This window comes from Carcharodon carcharias, chromosome 11 (assembly GCF_017639515.1).
Source record: "Carcharodon carcharias isolate sCarCar2 chromosome 11, sCarCar2.pri, whole genome shotgun sequence".
Lineage (NCBI taxonomy): Eukaryota > Metazoa > Chordata > Chondrichthyes > Lamniformes > Lamnidae > Carcharodon > Carcharodon carcharias.
In genome coordinates, this window is record NC_054477.1 from 119,257,364 (window position 1) to 119,270,548 (window position 13,185).

Consider the following 13,185-nt stretch of genomic DNA (forward strand, 5'->3'; position numbering starts at 1 on the left):
CCTTGTACTTCTTCCAACTTGGCATATTGTGTTCACTGTTCACAGCGTTAGTTCCAAACAATGGGGAGACAAAACACAGGTTAGGAAATTGCTTTGCTAAATACTTTCATTCAGACTGTTAGTGTGACCCTCAGCTTCTGATTACTTGCCACTTTAGTTCTGGACTACAATCAAAACGTTTTGATTTTAAAATTCTCATCCTCTTTTTCAAATTCATCCATGGCCTCAGCCCTCCTATCTCTGTAATCACCACCAGCCCTCTGCTGTCCAAGAAAAATGCACTCATCTAAATCTGGCCCCTTGAGCATTACTGATTTTAATCACCCCACCATTGATGGCCGTGCCTTAAGATGCCTAAGCCCCAAAATCTGGAATTCTATCCCTACACCTCATTGCGAGTGTATCTAGCTTTTCTTTAAGACACTCTTTAAAACCTACTTCTTTGACCAGCTTTTTTGTCATCTGACTTAAATATCTTCTTATGTGGCTCATTATCATACCTTGCTTTAAATGCGCCTGTGAACACTTTTGGGACATTTTATCACATTAAAGGCACTATACAAATATAAGTTGTTGTTGTTATTCCATTCTGACCTCTCACCTTGGTCTTCTAACTTGCCCTAATGAAGCATAAGTTCAAGTTTGGGGGTCACATGTCAGTGCGCAGCCAGTGGGTTAATCCTTTCTTCATCGCATTTCTGGACTACAGGAACCAGCTTCTTTTTGCCAGATTTCCCAGGCTTCCCTCATCTTCTGCTATTCTACTATAATCATATAGATGGATCCAGATATTTTTTTCTTTGCTTTGTCCCATTGCCACCCACCTTTTGCCTTGCACCATCATCACCTTTATCATAAATCACTCCTGTACTGCAGTCTATCACATCTCTTTTGTTCTTTCCTCACCTCCTCCATTGTCTCCCAATATTTTCCCTGCACCTGAATTTGCTTAAAAACTGTAAGCCTCTAACATCTTCCACTTCTGAGAAAGACCTGGGATATTTTGGGAGCATAGATGAAAGACTTTGGGGGGAATATTATCCTGAGTGAGCGGGTGGAATTGGGTGTGATTTGGTTAAATAGGGAAAAATTCTGAGCATGTTCGGAAGCCTGCTGCAAACTGGATTTTACTGAGGCAGGACAAGGGGCAGACAACCAATCTGCATCCAAGAGGCAGGTTGGTAATTTAAATATATTTATGAGGCTGAAAGCCTTGAATTTAACCTGCTTTTAAGGTTTAACTGCAGCTCTGCAGGTTTCAGGAGACCTAGCAGTTACAGCAATGCAATGACCACCTTGGAGTGAATGTAAGTGCCTTTACAGCACTCCTTGTGGGCCAGCATCTGTGGAGAAGAAGACAGAGTTAACATTTCGAGTCTGTATGACTCTTCATCAGAACTAAAGAAAAATAGAAATGAGGTGAAATATAAGCTGGTTGATGGGGGTGGGACAGGTGGAGCTGGATAGAGGGCCAGTGATAGGTGGAGGCAAAGAAGAGATTGCCAAAGATGTCAAGGAGAAAACGGCAAAGGGGTGTCTCACCCGCCCCCCCCCCCCACAAGCAGCTTATATCTCACCTCATTTCTATTTTTCTTTAGTTCTGATGAAGAGTCATACGGACTCGAAACGTTAACTCTGCCTTCCTCTCCACAGATGCTGTCAGACCTGCTGAGCTTTTCCAGCTATTTTTGTTTTTATTTCAGATTTCCAGCATCCGCAGTATTTTGCTTTTATCCTTGTGGGCCAGTTAGAGTTAGAATGCTTCCTTCAATGCTTCTCAAGCTCCCACACTTCACCCACTTCCCTCACCCTCATAAACCAGCCCCTGGGGTTGCCCTGCACCAGCTGCAAGGTCAAGGACTGGATCTGCTTCTAGAATGAGACTCCCCTACCCAAAGCCAGGGATAAGCCAAACCTGACAGTCAAGCTGATTTCCCAGATGAGGTACCTGTCATAGCCAGAAGTCATACACTGTAGAGCTAAACCTCCAAAAGATGGAGGAAAGCAAGACTTCAGAATTTTCTGAATGCCACTCGACTGCACCACTGTGCTCCCACACCTGCTCAGCCTACTCCCAGTGCACTGGCAAGTAAACATTCTCCCTATTAGCTACGTTCCTCTCTCCACAGATGCTTCTTGACCCTCTGTGTATCTTCAGCATTTCCAGCTGTATTTTCAGATTTCAGGCAACGAAAACCCAGATTTTTGGTCTTGCCCCAACCTTCAAAACTAATGATGGCAGATACCAAGAAGCAGAAGAAAAATAATCAGTGATGATGTTTTAATTCCTTCATCAGATTAGAAAATGGAAGCATGAGATTAGGTAAGGAAAAAAAGACAGAATGAAAAAAAATATTTTTGTAAATTTAAGATTGCTTTGTAAATTTGTGTTTTTAATGTAGCTATAATATTTCAGTAATAAATCTACTCTTGACTGCTGACTAGCTTTATGTTATCTAGCCCAGTGAGTTAATAATATCCCAAGACTAGCTGTAAATGTAAGAGCCTGTAGCATACAGTCATTAACTGTACATTATTTCAACAACAGTCCTGCCCATTAACTTAAGTCTCAGGTTTAGCCAATACATTTTCAGAAACTTCACCTCCGCCACCACCAGTTTTGCTCAATGGGATCAATGATTTAAGTGTGGTGCTCAGTGTGTCCAATTTTCCAATTATTAAAAGACTGGAAAATCAAGAATAAAGTAAATCAGATGCAATAATCTCTGAACCCAGTGCTCCAGTTCATGCTTCCATCAAGTAAGATTCCACGCTGGGAGCAGATTACCCCAAGATTTATCCCAATAACATATCAAGCTAATGTGACTGAAACGGCATCAGCAATCATTTTTTATGTCCACGTATGCCAAAGTGATTTACAACACATTGGGGAGAATTGGGCAGGCCGAGAGGGAGCGGGCATGGGCAGGCACGCAACCAGTCACTGCCCATGATCGGCTGCGTGCCACCATTTTATGTGGGCGGGCCGATTAAGGCCCACCCAGCATGACATGCGCCCAGAAGTGCTCATTGCTACCTGTGCGGGCAGGGGGAGGAGGGACAATCGGGGCCTGTGCTCTTTTGCACATGCATGCAAAAGAGCGCAGAAATCTCCCTGAGGCATGGGGGTGCCTCACGGAAATTAATTTCATTCTCAAAAATTGAAAGAAAGAATAAATAAAATTATTCAGACATGTCCCCTCACGTGACATTGTCACATGAGCTGGGACAGTTTATGAATTTTGTTGAAACATTTTACTGAATTTATAAACCCTTCGTGAAACCTAATCCCGCCCATGGATGAGGTTCCATGAAAAATGCAAAGGCCGCCTGGGCTCTTCGCCTGCCCGCCAAACTTAAGGCTGGACAGGCAGCCCTGACAATTAGTTTAGTTAGGTTATTAATGGCATTAACAGGCCTTTGACAGTTTGACGGTCCAAAGATCGGAATGACACGCAGTGATGTCGGGACGCACGTCTGACGTCACCATGCATCATTTTGCGCACTGGCACCTGGGGCTCACCCCCGCTCGCCACACAGAAGATTCTGGCCATTAATTTCTTTTGAACTGTTATGTAGGTAAACAAAGCAGCCTATTGAAACAAAAGTAGGTCCCACAAGTGAGCTAAATGACCAATTAATCTGTTATTGGTGGTGGTGGTAAACTGAGGCTAAATAAAGAAAATTAAAAGGATATTAGTGTTTTGGTGAGTGGTTTCCATGATGCCATGCATTTTCCTGTGAAAACAATAAAGCAGCATTCTTGCTAATATCTGAGTGGCCATGTGAACTGAGGTAGAGAATGAATCAACTGGTCAACTGAAGGATTTGACCTCCAGTCTCAATGTCCAATCAGCCAACATATTTGCAGCTCTCTTGTTACAATGCACATGTCTGTATAACATTGCATAATTAAGGAACATCACAATTAGTGCAGACTGATATGGCTGCTGTATTGTTCTGTTGTTCTATTAATTATAAAATAGGCAGAACTAACAAGGCAAAGACTTCAGAATCCATTAATATACTTTAAAAATGCAAGGGAATATGCCAGTGCAGAAGGTTCAACTGTGGCATGTAAATATTAGAATGTGTAAGTAAAAAAAGTCCAAATGCTTAATTGAATGTGCATTTCCTAGCTGCTTCTTGTGTCCATGCCTCTCATCTTCTATTAAAGTTTTATTCTATCTTGTTGAATTGAAATTGTAAAATAATTGGTTTAATCAATCACATGTACAGTAATGATGTAATTTATCTCAAGAGGCCTCTAATGGCAGGTGATGATCATTAATCTTTAATGGGGTGTTGTTTGCATAGTCACAAGAGATATCTCCTCAAATACTTTCATAGACAGGAATATTTTCCGAAAACTTGATTTTAACCCTTTTGAACCCTGCAGACTCCAGTTAAAATATCTGCAGTTTCTAAATAATAATGTCACATTGTCATTACAGGTAGGAGAATTATGCAGACATTATAGCACAGAAACATGCTACTCTCCCTAATCAGTCAGCATTGCTGTTTATCCTCCACATGAACAGTTGTCCTAATCCCATGTGCTCAGCCTGTTTCCATAACCCTTTATTCTTCTTTCCTTCACCCACTATCTGAGCAAATCCCAAGTGTTAACATGGCCTCTGTTTCAATCACTAACACTGTAGTGTGTTCCATGGACTCACAGCCATGTAAAACATTTCTACTACTCTTTGCCCTAAATCACACAAATTTGTTATGATCCCCACAGAGATTGATAACTTTTAAAAAGAAATTCAAACTTTCAGTTAATAGCTGGAAAGATATCATGACAAGATTTGATGTTTTAAAATATTTCTTTTAAGATGTTTACTGTAACAAACAGACTAAAAGCAATACTTACCAAGCACTTATCTTGTAGGCAACCTATGCCTTAAATTACAAAACAACTTTTAACATAACCAATAAAATCAAGCTTGTCCAACTAGTGGCCCATGGGCTGGATTGTGGCCCCTGAAGCTAATCTATGTGGCCCCTGAACCCATTTTTCAAAATGCTGGTCAGACAGGTAAGTAGATTGGAAGAATATTTTTTATTATTCATTTATGGGATGTGGGCATCACTGGCAACCTTCTTGATACAGCAATGAGCAGCGGACCGGGAGACCCCATACATATCTCCAGTGAATTCCTGGAATGATCCTGAAGCATATAAATTCAGTAGTATAGTGACCTTCAGCACTACAGGTATTGAACGAGCATGGTGCTCAGCTTCTCCTCCATCATGGCTCACAACTCAGTGACTGCTTTCCAGGAGAGGTACAGTCTTCAGCAACACAGTTGCTCTGGCATTTGTAGGAAGCAGAGCATCTTATGGTAGGCTCTCTCTGGTGGGTATTGTTTTCTGTACAGATGTGGTTGGTTGCCCCTCTGCACCCTCCTCCTCTCTGTCCCCTTCCAGGCCCATGATCCTCCTTCTCCTCTGGGGTCTGCTGCCCCACTCCATGTGGCTGAAGCTCTTTCCCTCTTTGATGCACCTCCTTGCTTAAAGATATCAAAGCCTGAATGAATGAGGCCCATGGCAGGTAGCTGTGCTCAGTTTTCAGGGCATCTTACTGCCCCTGCTCTGTTCAGACAAGTGCCACACCCAAGATGGCACTCAAGAAGTATGCACCCACTGTAATGGCCAGGTTGTTATTGCTCCTGGATGCCAATGCTGCTGCCCATGCTATTCCATTCTGCCAATCCACAGTACCAGTTACAATGGCTGCTGTATGGAGCCAGCACTACCTCCCACTAATTCACTGCCTCCTTATACCAGACAAGGCTCTGAAGTCCTGTTGTTCCCATGCATATGATGTAAAATTAGAAATCCCTGGTAAAATAGCAGCTAATTACATGTTAAACAGGCTTAATTACCTTCCTACTGTTTTATCTCATGAGATCCTCCTGCTATGATAGCCACACTTCAGAATATCCAGTTGTAATATAAAGGCATCTTCCCAATCCCATTCATTATATTTTGACTCCTCCTGCCACTTTGTTTTCCACCATTGAGCCAGTTTTGTATTTTACTTGCCAATAGACCTTGAATCCCATGGGCTTTTACTTTTCTGAACAGTGTACTTTGTGGAAACTTGTCAAATTCCTTTCTAAAATCTATGTAGACTACACCAAATGTGCCACCCTCATTGATCTTCCTTGTTATGTGATAAATGGATTCAAACTTGATGTTGAGTACAAAGCAAGGCACGGATTTTTCCTTGTTCATAGATTTATTCACAGGATGTAGCACTATAGATCTCTGTTTTCTAATTATTAAGTTAATGTCCCAGCTGACTTTTTATATGCACTTTTATAAACCAAATGAACAAGTATAAACAAATTAACTAATTGAAAGCCCCTTAAAGGGGCATTGGAACAAAAAACAAAACTTTCAAAGGAAACTTAAGAAATTAAATTAGAATATTGTTTTTGGGACTGATAATGTGCTCCAACCACTGCAGTGCCCACTGATCATGGAAGGCCTCAAGCATTCCAGTGGATGCTGCGTGCTCCCTCTCCTGGGATAGCTGAGTGCAAACATAACCACGGAAGAAGGGCAAAGAGTTCGGCTGAACGACCCACTCAACTGCCCACTGTCTGGACCTGTTACTGACTGTCTTTATATGTTCTTTTTGAAACAAATTGTCAAGAAAAAAATAGATTGATAATAACACTGGTGTATTTTCTTATGCACTGGAAATCAACCTGTAATTGGGTTAAGAGCTAGAGTGATGGCAAGGACCTAAAGTCAACAGTAAGAAGTGGTTCTGATATGTTAATGAACCAAGAGGAACTTCAATCAGAGTTTAACATAAAGCAATAACAGGAATGTTTTTGAATTGAGTTGTTGTAGTTCAAGGGGGCATATTTGCAGGTGCACAAGGTATAAGGTAGTGAGGTAAAGATAGGGTAATTTTGTTTTTACAACGCTAAGAGCTAAAGTAAAGAATGATTTAATTAATTCTGGGAAGAAAGCATTTCTGAAGAGATTAGTTGAAATAACAGCTCTTCCAAAGCTTGAAGAAAGAGGTTTTGAAGCATTCTTTATCTCATTTGAGAAAATAGCTAAACAGATGAAATGGCCAAAAGAAATTTGTCATTGCTTTTACAGTCTAAGTTGATGGATAGAGCTAGAGGTATATGCATCACTGTCAGAAGAAATATCTGGGGAATGTGATGCAGTGAAGAAGGCTATTTTGAGTGCCTCTGAGTTGATTCTAGATGCACACTGACTCAAATTTCGATATGTGAGAAATAATCTGAATGGATTTATATTGATAAAAGCAAAAACCTGCGGATGCTGGAAATCCAAAACAAAAACAAAAATACCTGGAAAAACACAGCAGGTCTGACAGCATCTGCGGAGAGGAACACAGTTAATGTTTCAAGTCCGTATGACTCGTCAACAGAACAAAGGAAAAATAGAAAAGAGGTGAAATAGAAGTTGGTTTAAGGAGGGGGTGGGACATGTAGAGCTGGATAGAGGGCCAGTGATAGGTGGAGATAACCAAAAGATGTCATAGACAAAAGGACAAAGAGGTGTTGATGGTGGTGATATTATCTAAGGAATGTGACAATAGGTGACATTAAGGGTAGAAAGCAGGACGAGCAACGTAAAGATAGCCCTAGTGGGGGTGGGGTGGGGGGAAGGAATCGAAATAGGCTAAAAGGTAGAGATAAAACAATGGATGGAAATACATTTAAAAATAAAGGAAATATGTGGGAAAAGAAAAATCTATATAAATTATTGGAAAAAAGGGGGATCGGAAAGGGATGGGGATGGAGGAAAGAGTTCATGATCTAAAATTGTTGAACTCAATATTCAGTCCGGCACTTTACAGCTCGTCCTGCTTTCTACCCTTAATGTCACCTATTAGGTCAGACCTGCTGAGTTTTTCCAGGTATTTTTGGATTTATATTGAGTTTGAATGAGTCAAACAAAGTAATTTTGACAGGTGGATAAGGGCATTAAAAATAGAGGGAACCTAGAGAAATAATTCTTTTGGAAGAATTTAAAGATTCACTTCCTTCAGTCATAAGAACCCATGGGGAGAACAAAGGGTTAAAACTGCAAGGCAGGCAGCAGAGATAGCAGATGATTATGAGCTGATCCATAAATCAAAACCTATTTCTCAACACCCTTTTAAATCTGAGGATAGAAAATAGGTAGGTGAGAAGAAGGTAAGTAGTCAAGGAATGGGAGGAACAGCTGGAGATTCTAAGGAGATTTCACCTCAGACTAGGAAAGAGAGCGCTAAGAGTGGGAGAGATGTAAGAAAGCTTAAATGTTTTCAGTGTAATAAGATTGGCCATACGAAGCCAATGTGCTGGGGTTACATGGGAGACCTTTTGGATTAGTCAGGACTACGGAAGGCACTGTAAAGTCAGGGGCTTTAGAACAAGATAAACTGGCAAGATTTGTTCACTTGGAAAAGCAAGCACAATTATTAGCCGAAGGTGTGAAAATAGGTTCACAGCCTATTCAAAGGAATGTTGAAAGGCAGGTTGCAGCCATGTTTAAAGGTTTCATGTGTGAAGGAAAAGTCTTTTCATATGTACAAGGTGGAGTTGGCAAAAATATACCAATTTTAAGGAACAGAGGGGCAAGTCAATCCTTAATGTTATGGGATAGTGATATTCATTGTTCAGAGGGAATTTTGCAGGAAAAGATGTTAATAAAATTCATGGAGAAACCAAAATTATTCCATTGTGTAAGGTGAATATGAAAAGTATTTTGAAACCAGATAATGTAATTGTAGGAGTAGTGGAGAAATTGCCTATTTCAAGTATTCAGTTTATCTTTGGAAATGATGTAGCTGGGTCACAGATGTTGGTGATGCCTACTGTAGTTGAGCAGCCTGTGGAAAAGCAATCCACAGGAGTGTATTAGGAAGAACATCCTGGTTTGTTTCCAGACTTGATCACAGACTCATAAATTGAGACAGGAGGAGGAGGAGTCTAGAAGACAGGGCAAAGAGACTGAGATGCAATTAGCTGATTCTATCTTTGATAAGATTCTTCAGGAGGAGAGAATGGAGAAGTTAGTGAGTAGAAATTCAGAACCTACACTCTTGGATTATGTATCAAAGTTCAGGGGAAGATTGAACAGAGCCTGTGAATTAGCTGAAGAGCATTTAAAAATATTACATAAGGTGATGAAGGCAGAAGCAAATAGGAAGGCAAAGACTCATTGCTTTGCAGCTGGTGAAAAAGTGTTAGTTTTGTTGCCAGCATCAGGCGAACCATTAAAAACCAGGTTTAGTGGGTCTTAACAAATTGAAAAGAAATTAAGGGCAGGGTTTTCCCCTATCGGGAGCAAAGTTGAAGGGCGGGCATGCACAGGGGCCTTAATTGGCCCACCCAGCGCGACGTCTGCCCAGCAGCGCTATGCGCTCCCTGTGCAGGGGGGAGGGAATCCCAAAATCGAGAGTGCGCTCTTTCACGCATGCGCACAAAAGAACGCATTGATCTCTCTGAGGCTAAGGTCTGCCTCAGGGAGATCGGCTGTTCTGAGACAAATATTAAAAATAGAAAAAAAAAATCCCTGACATGTCCCCTCATGTGACACTGTCACATGAGTTGGGACATGTCGTAATTTTTACAAAAATTTTATTAAAATTTTTTATAACCCATGAAAGCTAATTCCCGCTGGGGCTCCTGGCCTGTCCACCAACCTTAAGGTTGGACAGGCAGGCCCATTAATTAGTTTAATTACTCTGTCAATGGCCTCAATTGGCCATTGACAGGTCGGCAGGCGCACAGTTGATTTTGCTGCGCCCCCGCCTACCGGAAAATTTAAATGAGGCTTGGTGATGTCAGGAGTTCCGCCAGACATTACCACGCATCATTTTACACATCAGCAAGCGGGCCCCACCCCTCCGCTCGCCGACAGGAAAATCCTGCCCTAAGTGAATTATTTGATAAGAACTCCAGATAGAATAAAAACTCAGAGGGTATGTTGGATAAATATGCTCAAAAAGTATTTCGATAGGGAGGATAACCAAAAAGAGGTATTAGTAGTGATGAATCAGGAAAAGGAAGTAGGGATGGAAGATCCTGAAATTGAATTTCCTCAAATTCAATTAGACAATGAGGAAGTGCTTAAGAATTTGAATGAAATACTGAGTTACCTTTCACATAAGAATCAAAGTGATTTGAGAGAGTTATTGCAGTCACATAAAACTATCTGTGGGAATAAATTGGGAAAAACAAAGGTAGTTGTGCATGATGTAGATGTGGGGAATTCGGCTCCAATCAAGTAACATTCCAATAGGTTGAATCCAGTAAAATTATCACAAGTGAAAAAAGAAATTGAATTTATGCTCAAGAATGACATTATTGAGTTGAGTTGCAGCAATTGGAGTTTACCTATTGTGATGGTACCAAAGCTGGGTGGAACATAAAGACTGTGTGTGGATTATCAAAAAGTGAATGCAGTGACAAAAGCTGATTCATATCCTATTCCACATTGAGAATGTGGGACAATCAAAGTTCATTACAAAGATTGGCTTTCTGAAGGGATATTGGCATGTACCTCTACCAGAAAAGGCAAAAGAGGTTTCAGCTTTTGTAACACTCAGTTCAAAATCTTGCTGTTTGGTATGAAAAATGCACCAGCAACCTTCCAGAATAATGTTATTGCTGGACTGAGTCAGTGTGCTGTGAATACTGATGATCTAGTGGTATTCAGTCAAACATGGAAGGAGCACTTACAGCCCATCATGGAGGACTATTCGATCATCTACAAGAAGCTAAGTTGGTGGTGAGCTTTGCTAAGAGTGAATTTGCGAAAGCGCAGGTCACATATTTAGGCCAAACTGTTGGACATGGTAAGATGACCCCATGAGATGTAAAAAATAAAGGTGATTGATAAGTTCCCAGTGCTTTCAATGAAAAGGGATGTTTTACAATTTCTGGGCATGAATGTGTTTTACAGGAAGGGCCAACTTTTATCAGCATGATTGCTCCATTAACAGAACTCTTAAAAAAGAACAGGAAGTTCAACTGGACATTAGAGTGCCAAAATGCATTCAAAAATCTGGAAACTGTGTTGACAACAGCACCAATTTTAGGGACACTGAATTATGACAAGCAGTTTATATTGGCTATTGTTGCAAGTGATGTGGGTATTGGTGCTGTATTGTTTCAGGGAAATATTGAAAAGTCTGTGGGATATTTCTCAAATAAGTTAAGTATTCATCAGCAAAAATATTCCACCATTAAAAAGGAAACACTGAGTTTGGTACTGGCATTGCAACATTTTGGAATTTATGTTGCCAACAATTCATCAGAAACAATTATTTATGCTGACTATAGCTTGTTAAGACTTTTGGAAAGGTTTTGAAATCGGAATGCAAGACTGTTTAGATGGAGTCTATTGTTACAACCATTTAACTTGCAACTTATACATATGGTTGGATGTGAAAACCTAATTGCCAATTCATTACAAGGATTTAAGGTTTAAAGAAGATTAGACATGGGAAACCTTGGGGAAAAGGCTGAAAAGGACTCTATTTTTAGTGAAACCTTGCGTATATTATGTTTATGCATGTAACTTATAATGTAATAATATAGCATATAGAGACAAGTAGTAATTAATAGGAAAGAGGTTAAGAAAATGAAACTATCCTTCTGAATTTTGACTATTAATTTTCTAATAAAGGGGGGGTGGGGTCAGGAAAACAAGAAATTATAAAAGTTTGAATTAGGGATTATTAGCATGGCTTTGTCAGAGGGAGGTCATGCCTAACAAATTTGATTGAACTTTTTGAGGAGGTGACCAGGTAAGTAGATGAGGGTAGTGCACTTGATGTAGTTTATATGGATTTCAGCAAAGTATTTGACAAGGTCCCACATGGGAGATTTATAAAGAAGGCAAATGCACATGGGATACAGGGTAATTTGATAAGGTGGATTCAAAATTGGCTTACATGTAGGAGACAGAGGTCTGATGACGGAAGGATGCTTTAGTGACTGGAAGCCAATGTCCAGTGACGTACCACAGGGATCTGTGCTTGGTCCCCTTTTATTTGGCATTTATATAAACAACATAGATGACTATGTGGGGGGTAGGATTAATAAGTTTGCAGATGACACAAAGATTGGCTGGGTGGTTAACGGTGAACTTGAGTGTCTTGGGCGACAGGAAGATATAGACAGGATAGTCAAATGGGCAGATAAGTAGCAGATGGAATTTAACTCTGAAAAGTGTGAGGTGATACACTTTGGAAGGAGTAATTTGAGAAGGAAGTATTCAATCAACGGCATGACACTAGGAAGTTCTGAGGAACAAAGTGCCCTTGGCGTGTGTGTCCATAAATCTCTGAAGGCAGAGGAGTATGTTAGTGGGGTGGTGAAAAAGGCATATGGGACACTTGCCTTTATCAATCGAGGCATAGATTACAAAAGTAAGGAGGTCATGTTGAAGTTTTATAGAACTTTGGTGAGGCCACAGCTGGAGTACTGTGTGCAGTTCTGGTCACCGTATTATAGGAAGGATGTGATTGCACTGGAGGGGTTACTGGGGAGATTCACCAGGATGTTGCCTGGGATGAAACATTTAAGTTATGAAGAGAGGTTGGATAGACTTGGGTTGTTTTCGTTGGAGCAGAGAAGACTGAGGGGCGACCTGATCAAGGTGTACAAGATTATGAGGGGCATGGACAGGGTGGATAGGGAGCAGCTGTTCCCCTTAGTTGAAGGGTCAGTCACAAGGGGGCATAAGTTCAAGGTGAGGGTCAGGAGGTTTAGGGGGGATGTGAGAAAAAACTTTTTTACCCAGAGGGTGGTGACGGTGTGGAATGCACTGCCTGGGAGGGTGATGGATGTGGATTGCTTCACATCCTTTAAAAAGTACCTGGATGAGCACTTGGCATGTCATAACATTCAAGGCTATGGGCCAAATGCTGGTAAATGGGATTAGGTAGGTCAAGTGTTTTTCACGTGTCGGTGCAGACTCGATGGGCCAAAGGGACTCTTCTGCACTGTGATTCTGTGATTCCTCTGATAATAACACTGGTATATTTTCTTACGCACTGGAAGTCAGGCTGTAGTTGAATTAAGAGCTACAGTGATGGCAAGGGTAAAAAGTCAACAGTAAGAAGTGATTTTGATATATTAATGAACCAAGAGAAACTTGAATCAGAGTTTTACATAAAGGAATAACAGG